Source organism: Haemaphysalis longicornis, unplaced genomic scaffold, assembly GCF_048455015.1.
Source record: "Haemaphysalis longicornis isolate Haplotype H1 unplaced genomic scaffold, Haemaphysalis longicornis Haplotype H1 scaffold_3, whole genome shotgun sequence".
NCBI classification, from domain to species: Eukaryota; Metazoa; Arthropoda; class Arachnida; order Ixodida; family Ixodidae; genus Haemaphysalis; species Haemaphysalis longicornis.
The window spans coordinates 221,643,271-221,659,458 of NW_027526335.1; the positions used below are offsets into that span (position 1 = coordinate 221,643,271).

The 16,188-nt window shown below is 45.2% G+C and overlaps 1 long non-coding RNA gene and 1 pseudogene across 1 annotated transcript; both read left to right on the forward strand.

Annotated features, from left to right (window-relative positions):
• The first annotated feature begins 3,840 nt into the window (after positions 1 to 3,840).
• Positions 3,841 to 7,995, forward strand: LOC144175998 (uncharacterized). The gene is made up of 5 exons (XR_013323746.1): positions 3,841 to 4,177; positions 5,416 to 5,557; positions 5,746 to 5,905; positions 5,993 to 6,115; positions 6,604 to 7,995. It is a non-coding gene; the product is annotated as an uncharacterized LOC144175998 (long non-coding RNA).
• A 3,096-nt stretch (positions 7,996 to 11,091) lies between these two features.
• Positions 11,092 to 12,431, forward strand: LOC144175725 (uncharacterized; annotated as a pseudogene).
• The last annotated feature ends 3,757 nt before the right edge of the window (positions 12,432 to 16,188 follow it).

Consider the following 16,188-nt stretch of genomic DNA (forward strand, 5'->3'; position numbering starts at 1 on the left):
CTTATATAAGACGGCTAAGACGTAATTTTAGTGACGTTATTTGACAGAAAACAATATGTCCACTGCTATAACAACACCGTACAAAGCATGAAAGGTGCGAGAAAAGGGTATTAGCGAAAATATATATTTCACGAACCCCTTTCAGGTTGTCTGCGGCGCTCAGACCGCTTTAGTGAATATCGTCTTTTGCTAATTGCAGACGCGCAGTACGTCTGAAATCACCAATGACTTGAATTTCAGAAGGACCAGATGTCCCCAGGTTCTCCTTCTGCGTTTGGGCTAGAGCCGTGGTAGTGCTGAAGAATTCATTGGGCTTTTGTGGATACCTCATAAAGAAATATATATAGTTGTTGAGACTATTGCAAGTTCTGCATTTGGTTCACAAAGCGTCGCAGAAACATTGTTTTTTGATCAATGCTCAGCTAGCCATCAGCTCGCTGTGTTGTAGTACGTGCACAATTTCAGGTGCTTTACAGGAACGTATGAATGGCTACAATCTGCTGTAAAATAGGTACTTAGTCCACTTTATTTATGCCCTGATGAGGTATATACATAGTGTTAACCTGCACGCAGCATGTCACGAATGCAGTTATATATGCTTGGATGTTCGTTAGCATTTTTCGTCTCGTGCATGCTATTAAGGGTGACTCACCTGATCCAATTCATATGGGACTCACTAATTCATGACGCAAATTCATGAGACTTACTTATTCAAAAGCACCATGTACCGATACAAGAAGTTTTACAAATTCACAGAAATGACACTAACGACCTGGTTTGTCGGCCGGTTGAGGTGTCGGCGTAACGCCAGACAGTTACCGGCCTCTGTCCCCCCTCCCCCCCCCCCCCAACAACCACTTCATCATCACCTGGTTTGCTTCTTCTAGAAATACAGTAGACCCTCGTTAAGACGAACTTGGTTAAAACGAACACTGATTAAGAACCACAACATTTTTCTCTTGTAACGTCCACAATGCAATACACCTCCGCTTAAGACGAATTTCGGATAATACGCATACATTTTTACGGTCCGTTCGGGTTCGTCTTAACGGGAGTCTGCTGTATATCATTTCTTTGCAGAGATAAAAAAAAACAAGAAACGCATTTTGGTTTATCCAGTCTTCACTGGAAGGTGCTAGCGGTCTCACCATGCGAGAGTTTTATTTCTTTGTTTCAGTAGAGAAGCGACATATATCTAAAATAAGCAAACTAGGGCGTTGTGAATATCGGTATGTATTTGTAAAACTATTCGTATTGGTGCACGATGGTTTTTAAGTCCGTTGGTCATGACGTAGTAAGTCCGATAGGAATGCTAACATGTGAGTCCCTTTTAATTTCCACAAGCAAAAACAAGAGCCTCTTTACAAAGAGCGGTTGACTGGGTGAACGGAACTAAACCTAGATATACCACGTGATACCTGCATTATTTTGCATGTTATAATGCTGAAATGACATTGTAATTCCTAATTATGCTATGCAGTAACGGCAAAAATACGCAGAGTTAACTTGCTATTCGATTCGATGGTGGTTTATTTATCACAAAAAAAAAACAACATACAAAGGGTATATACAGTTGTTGTGTCTTGTCATAATAATTGAAGTTCATTGAATGACCCGCCTTCTCCAGCTGCTTCCCCAGTTGCTGTTTTCCTGTAGTATTGGTATTCAGGAGGGAAAAGGGCTGGGAAACGGGCCGATGTATTATTACTTACTAATTAGCTGTAAGTAGCTTTATATAACGTGGGTATCTAAGAGCGTCGCAGTATATTTTATTGACTACGGAAAGGCTTGTTGTCAAAAAAAGCAGTAAATGAAGCCACGCCCTTTTGCGTTCATTGTAAACAGTAACGGAGAAATTGTCATCCAAAGTTAAGCTCGGATATCGCACGCACTCACGGCCCTCCGCGAGAAACAACTTTAGCCAGTACTAACGCGCTAACGCGGCTACTATCTGAGCTTTGTTTCGGCCTCAGCGGGTGTAAACGCCCGCTTAGACGCATACGCCCGTTTTCCGAATCCAATAAAGCCATCACGTGTGCCGAGTTTGTATGAGTTCTTATGCGGGCGCATCGCCAAAGTATAGTGCCTGGAATATACTGGCCAGTATATTCTAGGCACTGTAGCCAAAGCCTCCGCGAGAACGAAAGTACGCCGAAGCCATGAGGAAAAGACCGCCACTCATGGAGGAAAGAAAAGCTTAGGAGAGGCCCTGACGTCACACCCAGCGCAGCCGGAAACGCCATTTCTGTAAGTCGAATGGCGGACCATTGGCCCTCCATGCCATTGGCGGACTCTTTTTGCCTTCTCTCTCGGTGCACCTTCTCCGCCTCCTCCGTCCTGTATCGCCTCTCTTGTCGTCTGCATCTGCCAGCGCCGAGCCGGCGGAAATCAGCTGATAGGCAGGTAGAAGGCCGTTTTGCAGCGCGTGACCGTGAACCTAAACGCGCGGTTACACTGTTACACGTCTTCAGTGTGGCCGCAGCAGGTTTGCGAAGCGGCTCGCTCCAACAATGCCGCAATGCTCGGTGCCAGGCTGCAAGTCGCGATCGGTACCCAAGGAATTGGGCGTCACTTTCCACCGCGGTTAGTGCATCATTCCGCTGAAAAGTATTGCTGTACATTGGTGTGCATTCATCCTTTGTTTGCAATCGCCGCCGTTTATATATATAGGTTCCCAAGCGATGGAGAGCGCCGCAAACAGTGGGCGAACGCCGTGCGGCTACCGGACTGGAAAGTGCCCAAGTTTGCGTTGCAGTTTCACTGGCAATCCCAGAGACGACTAGTCAATTAAACGGCCGTTCTATATATATAGGTAAGCAGTACTGCATGCAGATTTCACGCTAAAAAATTGTGGAATGTTTTTACCGTTGTTCGCGTGCTTTCGATAGAATTTTTTGCGAAGGAGGAGGAGGAGGAGGAGGAGGAGGAGGCGGCAAAACGTTTTATTGAGTAAAAAAATGAGAGGGTGGGTGGCGTCAATAAACTTTTTTTCGCCAAGTTTCAACTTGTCTCAGTGTTAATAAATTCAAGGTGATATCAGTTGAAAACGTTCATACCCTAACCTCGCAGTATGAAGCGTTGAAAAGCGAAATCCAGAGCGAGACCACAAAAAGATCCAGATTCCAGATCCAGCACTCTTCCAGTCAACAGACGGACACCTACTAAGGTAATAGGACGATGGAATTATATCACCTGGGAATCTACCTTGTAACAGTTGCAAAGGCGCTGCCGCGCATTGCCGGCCTAGCAAACTATATATTGCAGCGGCGATAACCAAAAAATTGAGTTGCGAATCGTTCGGTTGCAAGTCGCCTACGTACTGCACACCGTGTATCACTTCCCGAAAATCTACCTGACGGGTGTCCGCGCGTACGACGGGACGGCGCGTTCACGATATCTGCACTTCAATAGGCGCGTCGTGATCGCGACCGGAGCAAAAGCTTGACGCGGTACAAGGTGCACTTGCAAGTAGAAATTAAATGACATATTCACATCGGCGCAGCTGTCGCAACTCGCAGCATTCTTTTCGAGTTCCGCAAGACCAAAGCGCAGCAAAGCGAAGCAGCAATCTTCGCAATCGGACGACAAGGCATGCAGGCGCTGCCTTTCCTCCATGACTGGCGAACGGCGGGCGGGCTGTTGCTAGGACGCCGTTGCTAAGCGACTTCCAATGGCCGCCGAAAACACGTGACTTCCTCCACACTTTTGCCAATGCGCGGGGATAGCTGGGGGCCTCTCCTAAGCTTTTTTTTCCTCCATGCCGCCACTCCAGTAGCGCATTCAATGCGCATGCGTCAGCAGCAGCACGGCAGAGCTGTTTTTGCGTTGATTCACGGTACAGTGGGGCTGCAACGGGTACGATGACGACGGATAAAAATCGGGACTGCGTCAACACTTTAAACGACAGCAGCGCTCCCATCTTCCAGGATTCCCTCCGCTAATTTTACGGTCTTCCGCATGCAGCGCCACCAGTGGCACTCCCACGCGGGTTTCTCAATTGCTCGCGCGATGCGCCTGATATTTACTAAAGAAATTCTCGGTCACGCTGGCGAGAACCGTTAGCGCCGTTAGCAGTTTAAATGGGGTTGATTGCGGCGTGCAACTGCGAATTTTTTCATATCCCTGGGCTGTATTTCCTGCTCGACGAAGTGGAGTTTTGCCAGGAGGCGCAAAAAAGGTCAGTGCTGCTTATTTATGTGCTGGTAACGGTTGTTGTTCAGTGACATCCTTGTTAACTGCGTCCGATAAACATACTGCGTCTATGCCCGTTGTTCGTGTGTCGTTCATGCTTGTGGTCGCGGCGTGTAACATTTTGTGTTGGAGAAACGTTTGCAGCCGTAATTTACCAAAACTCCCGTGTTCGTGGGTCAGAGTCGGCTGGACATTTCTGACTGCGTACGTCAGAAGTTCCTTGTTTGCGCGTTTCATGAGTGGATGTTCCCTTACTGTGTGGCTTTGCTTAGTTGTATATTGACGGTAGCTGTGTATGTCTGCGGTAGCGAATCTTCTCGGGTTAGTCGCTCGCGATAATCGCGCGTGCACACGTGTACAACTTCCAAGCAAGTTTGTCGGAGCGTCCGTCCTTAGATTTATTGGTATTTTTAAAACTTGCGTGGTAATTGCGGCGTTGTGTTAGTCTGATGAGTAGAAAGCCATTTACTGTGCTTACCAGACCGGGAGTATTCGACCTTGCCCGTTGCGCGCAAGGTAGACGCTATTTCGAGTTGTGTTGATGTGCTTTCAAGGCGTCAGCTTACGTTTATCTGTGCAGTGTGTTATGCAGTTCCATGTTTCTTCCAATTCCTTTGACCAATTGAGATGATCTATTTTACATTGCCTGAAGTGTAGAGAAATGGAAGGGACAGTGGTTGTCTTAGCCGTACCGCAGTAACAAACGTTTCTTTTGTAGAAGGGAAGAAATATGTGGAAACACGCAGCGGGTATATAGAAAGTGTGCTGCCGTTTCTATGCTGTTAATGTCATTGGTAACTTGAGACTTCAGGATAATTATCCAATATCCATAATTAGTGGTTGCTACTTCACGAACCGCGTTAGAAATAAGCCACTCTTGCATTTTTATGCCGTCAATGTCGGTGGTAACTCGAGAGTCGAAATAATTTCCGACAACGCTCCGGTGATAAGTTCTTGCATCACTATGTGCACCCAACATTAACCCATTTCTGTGCTTCCTTGAACTTAGAAAATATACTGCGAAAGCAGATTGCTACATTCTGTATTCGATCTGTGTAACCTGTCCAGATGCAGACTATGGCTGACTGTGGAGAAATTTGTCTCTACACTGGTAGTTTGCGACAATTGTTTTCCTTTGTCTGAAGAATAGTAATTAAAACGAATTATTTCCATTCCTTACATATACCTGTGAAATCATGGCTGTGGCATTCACTGTGGCTGAAGACATCTTCGGCACGCCGAGGCGTCGTCGTGACAAGTGTGACAGATTGTGAATGCATTGTGGAAGTTATAAAGCCACAAAAGAGTGCCTCTTGAGTGTTGCGTATTATACAGACGTTCACCACTCCGCATGGAGCAATGACAGGTGAGCCTAAAAATGTTCAAATATTTTTATATTTAAAATTGTTTCGCCTGAAAACGTTACCAGGGCTCGTGATGCAAAATAAATTTTAGCACAACTAATCAGGCCTTGTACGAGATCTTGTAGTACTCCCTTCTTAGAGGGAAGCGTAAATTTATGCTTGGATATTTTTATACTGTTTTTATTTCTAGGAAATAGGGCGGACCGGGACTTAAAACAATGGAACAAGGAATGCATACTGCCATTTTCCTGGTTCTTGAAGGCGTGTGTTCACCGTTCTTGAAGTCGTGTGTTCAAAAAAAGGAAACACGTGAAAGCCGTTGTACGGGATGAAATCATTGCATTCTACAAGTAAGTACGCACTCCCAGTTCTGGAACTTTGATGGTCCCTTTTTAGGTAGTTGCATTATACGTAATGGCTTCGGAACACCATTTCAGTGACAACTTGACCTGTAGGTGAAAATGACAGTAAGAGCTTTTGGGAACACATTGGCAAAACTTTCCTGGAAAATCACTCCGAGGAGGCCCTGCCAGGAATGCCTGCATCTTAATTTTAGTTGGGTAAGTTGGCATTTTATTTTTGTGGGACTCAATTTATGGTAGTGTATATTGAAGCTGGCATTTTATTTTTGCGGGACTGAATTTGTGGTAGTTTTCTTTGTAGCAAAATCTTACTGTTAAGAATAAATCGTGAACTCCAAATTGGGAAATACCTTCACATTCAGCCTGTTTCGGATGCTGCAACATGTGGACAAAAAGACTATTATTTTGCATTCAAGTTTTGCAAACATTTTGCTTTCACATTGAGAGTTGCTGCTGTGATAATACGGCGCCACGGCCACGCCCAATGCGGTTGCTTTCCAAAATTAGAGAACTGCCATTGACAGTCTGTGCTAATATTTTTTGTACATTGTTAGCAGCATTCCCAGAAAAGAAACCAAGAAATCGCTGATATTTCAATCAATTACTGTGCTATAAAAGGGGTATCCTAAGCAACTCACTCATTTAAAGCCACCGTCTAACAAAATTTTCTTGTTCCTTCCTTAAAGGTACATGACGTGGTCCAGTTATTCTCGACGTCCAGTTATTTTGAGAGAAGAGAATGGCAACGTAAATATTGTCTGCAAGAAACACGTCATGGATTTTCCGCCTGCATTGTCACATCAAGATGTGGTCATCCTCCTCGCCGTATATTTCATCTTAATCTCCTGAAACCTATGCGACTTTGGAGAGTTCTTGGGACTTTTGCAGAGAGTTCTTGGCCATTTAACAGTGGCCTGGTGTCATTTAAGTTTAAAGCTCTGTTGAAAGACTTGATGTGGTCACTCTACTTGGGGTTTTAAATTATTGTTAGACGTTTAAGCCTATTCGGAAAGATATGTCGTGATTCAAATGATTGGTAGATGCAAGCGGCATGTCAACTGCAAAAGTGAAGTCGTGCTTTCCTTTGCAATTTTTCATTATTGGCACAAAGCGCAGGCTGCCTTTGCCGCTACTCTGTTACTCTGTTAATGTAGCTAATGGCACTGCACTGTAACGTTTTTATTATTCAAGTGCAGCTCGAAATTTTTTTTCCATGGCAGTGCTGCTGTTGATGGATGCAAACGTGAGAGTAATTATTTACACAGACGGTTTGGGGTTTTATTACTCAATTTTTGTACTCTATCTTAGCTGACACCTAAGCCCTAGAAGAATGCGAAATATACCTATTTGGCTTGAAAAAGTTGTTTACTTTGGACAAAGTTGCATTTCTCGCTTGTTAGAGGCAGTGCTTTGGTCACAAGCATACTGTCGTCATGATAGTAGGGTTTGTATAGCACGCAACTGAATTTTACCTCAGATAAATGTCCGGGCTGGAAAAATGCTTCCAAGTTCGCTTGGTAAAATTGGTCACCTGTATGTTTCAACGCTACCTAGCTTGGTTATTTGGGATGTCTGAATTGTTCTTGAGGGAATTAATAACGTCTTTAGAGTTAGGCTGCTTGATAAATTTTAAAATGCGTAACATGCTCCGAGCTATCTGGTTTGTAAAATTTTGTAAGATTCACACTGGGTGTTATGAGCTTTTTTTTGGATAAGTTATTTTAAATAGCTACAAATTGTCGGGGAAAGAACGCGGCTTCAGTGAAAGGCTTTTTCAGGGCGCGTATATAGTCGGTTTTGGCTACAGTTAGCTTGATATTACAGTTAGCTTGATATTGATATATGGTGTATGTTTTAGTTGTGCAATAGTGCCACATGCTTCCGGTAATTTTTTCTGTGCAAATGTTAAATTGTTAGTATTGGCTCCGGTGTTCTTTTCCTACACTCTTGCAGGTCTTGTGATAATCCAACCGCGTATGGCTTGTATTTTTGGCTTTTCCCTACAATTTAGTAGTAAACTGCATTTTTTGGAACCGGGATGCGTAAACATGGTATGGCAAGCGCTGTGGGTACTTCCGCATCTGCGGTACCTGATTTCATGTCATAAAACAGCATATTTTTTGCTCACTGTTGTGTAATGCTTTTTGAGTTACTGCGAGGGTAGATGTACAAGTCTGTTTGTGACGCGGTTGCGCTTAAAGCCATCTTTATTACCCACGTGTTTTTAGCAAAAAAGAATGGTAAATATTAGCAAAAATAGGAAAATGCCACTTAGATCGTTTTGGCCACTTGATATCGTTTTGGTATTTGATCCTGTACGCTGGTCATTTTCTGCCCAAGTGGAAACAGATATGTCTCCGTATCTCAAATGTGCGCAATAATACGAGCGAATAAAATTTCCTTCGTGTTTTTAAAAGCATTGTATCAGTGCTAATAGTTTTGGTTTGGTGTGTATTTTAATGCGAGTCTTGTTTCTTTTACATGCAGCCAAAACCCAGAACAGGATTCGGCGGATGAAGCCAAAGTCTCTGTGTGCCGCTCCAGGTATCTCAGACCAACTTTTATATAGAACTGTGCTCCGATAGGCAACTGTTGGGAACTGTCAGGGACCACACTGCTGCGGCGGTTTCTGTTTTCCAATTGTGGGTATCACTGTGGGCCATATGTCAAAGCTGCGTTAGAATGGTGCTTGCGGTTTCCTTCTGATACCAATGCATCCGCCAGCCTGGCAAATGACCTCAGTTTATACCAACAGGAAAGCAGATATGTTGGAAAAGTGGAGTCCCATAGACAGCTTCTCAACGTCTATCGGAACACCGTTTTATATAAACAGCTGGTCTGAAGGTACCTGGAACGGCGCACCGGATAAATCCATAATCATTTTACGTGGATCAGTGTTCCAGTAACTTACACTACCAGTTTATTTGGAACAGTGATCCGTATATTTTTATTTGGAACGCCGATCCAGATAATATAGCTGCAAAAATATGTGGTGCACTGTTCCACTTACATTTTCAGGATATGTGGAACACTGTTCCAAATATATAAGTGGAACTTTTTTGCAAAAAAGTTCCAGTTACTAAGTGGATCTTATGTGGATCCAGATTAAGAGTGTAGCACAAGCAAATTTCCTACTTGAGTCCCCTCAGACTATTGTCCATCATGCGTTCAAATTTTCCCGGGGCGTTGTACAGCCCTAACGGCATAACAATAAATTCAAACAGTCCATCAGGGGTTGCAAATGCCGTTTTCGGGACATCAGCGTCCGCCATAGGTACCTGCCAATATCCGGATGGCAAGTCAAGAACCGAGAAGAAATCTGCCCCTGCAAGCTGTCCACAGCGTCATCGATGCGTGGGAGCGGATAGACGTCTTTGCGCATGATGTTGTTGAGGTGACGGTAGTCCACGCAGAAGCAAATGGATCCATCCTTTTTCGTGACGAGAACGACAGGAGATGGCCACGGGCTGCTTTAGGGTCGAACAACTCGACGCTGAAGCATGTCATCCACATGCTGCTCGATGGTCCGGCGCTCGGCTGAGGAAACACGATGGGGCCGCTGCCGAAGGGGAGCAGGGGAGCATGGGTACCAGTGTCGATGCTGTGCTCGACTCTAGGTGTGCAGCCAAGCGGTGTTACGAATGAGCCGGCCGCTGGGCTTTGTTTCAACACTCCTCAGTTGTGCGGCGAAACCTCCACTACGTTCGCCTTTCAAGAAGGCCCTCCCTGTCGGTGACTCACACTTGAAGCAGGCAATTCAGACAAGCTGCGACTTGCCTGGATCTCTTGCGCCTATCTGTCGGCACGATCGAACTTCGATGGCGTGCCGACGCAACACGCAGAGGAGGCACGGAGGCCCCGCGTTCGCTGCGGAGACTTCCTCTCCCCTCTCTCGGACTCAGCCTGCGCCGCTACTACCGACTCTCACGAACTCTGGAAAGAGTGTTGTGTCGTCTGTGCCGTTCGTGTTGTGGGCACAATCTAGCGGGAACGCTTGTTTTGACAGTTGGCGCTTTGGGTATAAATAAGAGACCCCCCCCCCCCCAAGCGCTGTAGTTTATTCCTGTTTGAGCAGTGAATCAATGCTGTCACTCTGCCCTTGTCCTGTACTGTAACCTCGCCCGTCGGGGCATTGGTCTTTGGCTTCGGCTCATCTCTCGCTATGAAGTAAACAAGTTACGTTTTGCCTACAGCTTGTGGACTTCTTCACGGCTGCAACATTCGCTGGCCGCTCGCTTCATACCACGCCACAACACGCTACCACGCTGCCACACTGTGTGTGCCATGATGTCCTGTTCTCGAAACTTTAAAAATATGGTGTGCGGGGGGGGGGGGGGGGATACTGAAGTTATTACTGATCAATGTCAGTACGTCAGTGTATGCGCTGACACGTCAGACGAAATCAAAATGAAAAGATGCGTGCGACTTTTGATGTGATCTGAACGACTTTTTGCAGCATACCCTAAAGTAATTATGTACGCCAATGATACTAACAATTTCTTTACGTACTACACCCTTTTTGAACTCGAAAACATGGTCAATACGTACCTAAATCAGCTATCCGCCTGGCAAACCTTAAATAAGCTCCAACTAAACGCTGATAAAACCAAATAAATAATGTTTGTTCCTATCAATAGGCCGAAAAACTCTGGCGTCGAGATTATTTTTGGAGTCGTGACACTAAAACAGGAAAAGCAACAAAAATTTTGTGCTGCCTGGTGTCAGGGAACTCTCCCTTGGAACTTTGACATTGATAATTTGGCAATTGATCTCAGTAGGTCGGTAGGCTGCATGTGTGTATGCATGTAGATGGGCTGTGTGGCTGTGCCATCGCACGGTCCACTAACCCGTTCGTCTTCGCAATGCAGGCGCTCGCCCCTATCATAGTTCAGTTGCTGGTTCCGGCTCTGCTGGCTGCCTCATTGGATGTTCCAGTGTGCCGCGAGCGACTCAGCACCGGGAATGACGCCGTCCTTCTCATGCGTGCTGCAAACACGTCCGGATATCCTGCTGCGCCACCGGCAGATCACGGTATCGCCGACGTCATCATCGTATCACAGCCGTCATTGACCAGTTCAGCGACAACAGCTATAAATTGTCAGCAACCACCCGTCAAGCTTTGTGGGCTCTGTGGCTGTGTCATCACACGGACCACTAACCCGTTCGTCTTCGCTATGCGGGTTAGTGTACCACATGACCTCTTCAATAAAAAATGGCAGCATCTCCACTCCGTTGATGATGGCGAGGGTACGGAGTGCGGGGACTCGAAATGACATCCAGGTTGCGCCCCGAGTAACATCCGATTTGCGCCCCGACCGTCATTCGATTTGAGCTGTGAGTTGCACCTTGATTATTCCCTAAATGAAACTGCAAATCACGGCTCAAATTCTTTTCGCTTGATTTTCGCTTGATGGAGGTGTGCGCACGGATGGGGGCGGACGGACATTGGGAGGTGCGAAGGTACTCCGCACCGTTACAGGAGAGGGAGTGAGCCGTTTGACTCTCGGGTACTATCTCGCGGTCGCAGCCCAATATGTAAGGTGACTGACACTAACACTATCTGGTCTACCAGACACAGGCTCGAATCCTGCCGGTGCCTGTGTGCTTTTTGCGGTTGCAAATGGTGTGCGTATGGACGCGGACAGACATTGTGCGGTCCTAAGGTACTCCGCACCTCAAAACAAGAGCAATTATTTTTTGGTACAGCTGCTGAGCCCACATTGCTGTTGTGCCTTCGCAATTGAATGTCTGAATGTCGCTCGTGCTCTCTTGCTTCTGTCCGGGTACGTGGAGTCCGACCCCGGCCCTGACGACTCTCCGACTAAAGACCCTCTCCCCGTTAACCTTATTCTTTCCAAATTGCAAAAGTTATATGCACGTCAGTCTACACTGCTCACCGAAGCGCAAGGACTCAGGTGCTAACAACAAACAAAGCCATGACTGATCTAGCTAAACCTATTGCGGATCTTGAAGTTCACTACCGAGGTCTTGTAACTGTGAGGAAGGATATCGAAACAATTAATGGCAACACTCAAGATATGGCCCGTCAAATCTGCGACATGGAGGTGTGGGTTGACGACGCTGAAAATCGTTCCAGAAGAAACAACCTCATCTTTTACGGCCTCCCTGAGCCGAACCCGCCAGAAAATTTGCAGATTCCAAGGAAATAATTATTAACCATAGCCGCGGCCACTTACACTTGACTCTTGACCCTAAACTAATCGAACGTGCTCACCGCCTTGGTCGGCAGCGGAATGATCATCAGCGGCCTGTAATAGCCAAGTTCACTTCCTTTAAAACCAAAGGGGAAATTCTCTCGAATGGACGTAAACTGAAAGTTACAAACTAGAGTATTGAAGATTTTTCCGAATCCGTTCGCAAAGCCCGAGAACACTTTGTCGTATTTGCCCGTTCCAAATCTGAACCATTCTCTCTGCGGTACAAGACTTTGTATCTTAGTAAAAAAAGATACATTTTTAACGAAACATCCCAAACTGTAAACGAAATTCCATAGCAATCGCCCCGCCATCCAACAGAAACAAAACGTGTTAATGTTACAACGCCACAAACTAGCCTTTCCTTCTCTGCAATCTTCGCTAATATAGGCAGCGTTCTTCGAAAACGCGACGCAGTATCAAATCTTGTATCGACATACTAGTTCTGACAGAAACGTGGTTGACTGATGACGTCTCAAATAGTAAGGTTCTAGCCGAATTGCTAGATTTTGTTGTTTTCAGGAAGGATAGGAAACAAACACGTGGCGGGGGCGTACTCATTGCTGTCCGTGAGCAGTTATCCTGTTCAATGATAAACATTCACTCGAAGGTCGAAATTCCATGGTTAATCTGCCGCGCTGCACAGTTTTCCCTAGTTCTCCTTGGTGTGTGCCACCTGGGCCACCGGACCCAGATTTCGCAGAAGATCTAAACGATATACTCAACCAGCTACGGCACATATCCTACTTTTTGGAGACCAATTTTCCCAACACCGACTGGAATGACGCACACCAATTATTAACAGGCCACTCCAGAACAAAAGAATCCATTAACGTCAGCCTAAATTTTAACTTGACACAGCTAATGAAGGAACCTACGCGTATTTCTGGTGAAACTTCTAACCTGATACTGACAACTAAACCTTAAAGCTTGCCACATATTACACACCTTCCTGAGATGAGCGACCACAAAGTTGTTTAGGCTATTTTTGAATTCGTCCCTGAACTACGCAGATCATAAAGTAAAACAATACGTCTATACGACAAGGGGGATTACAATGCAATAGTCACTGAACTCCAAGCATTCCTACCTCATTTTTAAACAACCTTGAGTGAACGATCAATGAACGATAACTGGTTAATTTCTGAAGAAAAAAATAAGGAGCTAACAAACAAATTCATTCCCAAGACCCCTCTAAGGGGTCTTAAGGTAATAAAGTGATGTGATGTATAGGTTAATCTGATTTATTCCCACATGGCTGAAACTTTTTTTGTACTACTCACTTTTGTATTCAATATTAAGCTATAGCATTTTGTATGGGGCGTAATCACCAATACGAATTATGGCAGACTGATAAAATTCCAGAATAAGGTATTGCACATTTTTGAGGGCTAAGCGGGTCGTGCGGAATATTTGCCAACATCTCCATTTTATATAAAGTACTCCCTATGGAAAGCATATCAAATTTATTATTTTAGCCTTTTGCAATGCACAATAGAAAATAAAATCTACATCACTGATAACGTATCGACGAAGTCGAAGCCGATGGCGATGCGCGCCGAAGCGCCGTCACGTGGTATTTTTCATATTTCGCGGGTTTTATTTATCAGTCACAGTAAATGAGTACGCAATCAGTTCGTCGCTGAGAATACCGCAGTTAGATGCCCCAGGTGGGTACCTACAAGTGCCTCATTGACACTTCAGTGATTAGTACAGTAATTCTCGAGTTAGATAATTACAATTAATTAGTTAAATATCATTAACGAAAAAATTACTGTCCGCTTCTCCATAGTACTGCAAACATTACGCACTAGGGTTTCTTCGAGTAACGTCATTGCTGTTTTTTAAAATCTTGGTGCATGATAGCTGGGACACCCTGTATAGTTTTTGCCGTCAACAGCTTAAGCTGCGAATGAGAAGAACCAATTACGGCAGACATTTAGAATACCAAATTTCCTTTCTTTTAAATATGGTAGCGATGAGAGTGGATTTTAAAAAGAAGACATCCAATCGCAATTAATGTTCAGTGTAGCTAATTTGTTTACGTAATATGGGCCGACTAGTTTCTCTCCTCCTCGCCAGAACAACTGCGGCCATCCTGTGCTTATCCCAATATGACTTAATACTCAAAATGACGTTGTGATACGTGCCTTTGTTTTCAATACACAGCGGTGTCTTTCTATTTTGTTAAGAGTGTGTCTGTATGTCAATCAGTTTCCTTGTAAAACATTTTCTTGCAATGTTCCACTTTGTGAATTAATTGCCACGTTTTGTTTTGCTTGTATAAAAGTGCTCGGGGGGAAGGACTGTCAGGCGAGCCGCCTCTTGCCTTCCCTCCGTTTTTTTGTATAGAGAAAACAAATTTCAATTCAATTCAATCCAAATTCAATTCGCCAGTCCACGCATTCACCCCTATTGTCCGTTTCCTTCGTACGCTTGCCCCTTGTAAATTCTTCGAAAGAGGATTTCCGGCGGCATTTTGTGAATTCTTTGGATTATTTATGTGGTACAATATTTCCCTTATCATGAACGCCTTTTAGCAAATTTAGCTTCGAAATTCTAGTTAGGTGTTGTGGGCTCAAAAACCCCAAACCAAGGACAATTTTTTATGCCCACGTATCCTGTCACCACTGTTTTACGGTGAATGTAGCTTTTAGTTAGGTGCTCCATATAGATAAGACGCAGGACTTCCGCTTACCAACTATCGTGAAGACCAGATTTGCGAATACGGAAAGGACGATTAATAGCAGCAGCCATCTCCTCATTGTTGCTTCCATGAGAAGTTTGTACCTGCGAAGAGAAAAAAATTTGACGGCGGTTACGTTCCCGTATAGCGAATTTTGCGCGTCAGCCCAGTGCGTGGTTCAATGAGTGCGGGCGCATATAGTATACGTGCCGCCGTCACTTCTTCACAACCACCCGCCGCGGTGGCTCAGTGGCAAAGGCGTTGTGCTGCTGAGCACGAGGTCGCGGGTTCAATTACCGGCCGCGGCGGCCGCTTTTCTGATGGAGGCGAACAGCAAAAACGCCCGTGTGTACGAGATTTCGGCGCACGTGGTGAAAATTAATCCGGGGGAGCCCTTCACTACGGTGCGCCTCATCGCTGGCGTTGCGTCGGTGCATCAAACCCTATAATCAATCAGCTTCTTCGCACCCTTAATCTTTCTATCCTGGCGCCGACGCTCGGATTGGAAAGGCTGTACCGGTTCGGCGCCCGACACAAGGCCAGAACTTGCCCGTTCGCGTAACCGGGCCCTTCTGCACCCCTCACAAATGTACGAAAAATGTAGCGAGCGCAACACTAATTCCACCTTCCCGATATACTGCGAGAATATAACCACGAAGCTGCGTACTGTTAGGATTCCGAGATCTTCCGTCTCCGTGGAACAAGAACCCGTCGGCACACTCTTAATCTGGTTTCATGATAGTTCCAGTACGCGTGATCCACATATTTTATCTGGATCCTAACGAAAAAATAACGGGAACGAGACATATAGGTGGATCTTATCTGGAGCCGTCATTCTGATTTCTTTGTGTTTGTGGTTTTTATCTGGAACCGCATAAATGGGGTCATGCGCTGTCAGCGGCTCCAGTTACAGTTACACTTATGTTCCAGTAACCACTTGTGGAGACTGCGTTTGCCTATTTCTTTCTCGTGTCTTGTTCCACGTAACTTGTGCGCTGCAGTGAAGTGTACACTGTTTCGTGCATCAACTGGAACGATGAACCGCATATATATTTGGTGCTGCTTGACCGAAGATGCACTTGCGCCTTTAAAATACACGAGCGCACCGCATACAAAATTTAATAAACTTCTCCAACATCTTCGAAACTGCTTTGCAGCAGTGCACTTTTAAAGCAGCTAAAATAAAATATTAGGGATGTGCTTTGACAGAAAATGATATCCAACTTCTTTGCCAACGCCGTACAAAGCATTAAAAATGTCGAGGGAAGGATATCTTAGGGAAAAGAATAAATTGCAGGAATCCGTTTCCAGGTGTTCTGCGGCGCCCAACCGCTTTCGTGAACATCGTATTTTGCTAATTTGAGGCGTGC